The sequence below is a fragment of the Myotis davidii genome, unplaced genomic scaffold, assembly GCF_000327345.1.
Source record: "Myotis davidii unplaced genomic scaffold, ASM32734v1 scaffold394, whole genome shotgun sequence".
Classification (NCBI taxonomy): Eukaryota; Metazoa; Chordata; class Mammalia; order Chiroptera; family Vespertilionidae; genus Myotis; species Myotis davidii.
The window spans coordinates 3,623,493-3,624,028 of NW_006287548.1; the positions used below are offsets into that span (position 1 = coordinate 3,623,493).

Here is a 536-nt window from a genome sequence, read left to right on the forward strand (position 1 = left end):
TCGCCCACACACACCCCCCTTTCCCCAGCCGGCCACACACAAGCCCCACTTCCTCCTTCAGGTTTCCGCCGCCGCCGGGTTTTAGCCGCCAAAACGATGGGGCTTAGATCACTCCTCCCCTCGACCACGCGGGTCCCAGCCCACCTTCGCCTTCCCACTCCCGGGAGAACCGCTGCGCCTCGCCCGAAGGAAACCGAAGAGCTTCGGCAAGTTCCGCCTCCAGCGCGGGGGGGCGGGGCCGCTCGAGCTCCTCCGGGCGGACTCGGCTGTTTCCGTGCGCGGCCGCTGCGCACTCGGCACTGGGCGGCGCTGGCTGGCTCAGGAGTGTTGGTGAGTGACGCGGCGGAGGTGTAGTTTGACGCGGTGTGTTACGTGGGGGAGAGAATAAAACTCCAGCGAGATCCGGGCCGCGAACGAAAGCAGTGACGGAGGAGCTTGTACCACCGGTAAGAGGAGCAGGAGGAGGAGGCAGGAGCCCGAGAGAGCCGGGGGGACCGAGGGGGGACGGGGAGGCGCCGGACACCCGCGCTCCGGGC

The 536-nt window shown here is 68.7% G+C and overlaps 1 protein-coding gene across 1 annotated transcript in view; it reads left to right on the forward strand.

Annotated features, from left to right (window-relative positions):
- Nucleotides 1-305: 305 nt before the first annotated feature.
- CREB1 (cAMP responsive element binding protein 1) overlaps nucleotides 306-536 on the forward strand; it is a 74,756-nt gene continuing 74,525 nt past the window's right edge. The window contains exon 1 of the mRNA XM_006759428.2: nucleotides 306-446. The gene's annotated coding sequence lies outside the window, so the exon portion shown is untranslated. The remainder of the gene's footprint in view (nucleotides 447-536) is intronic.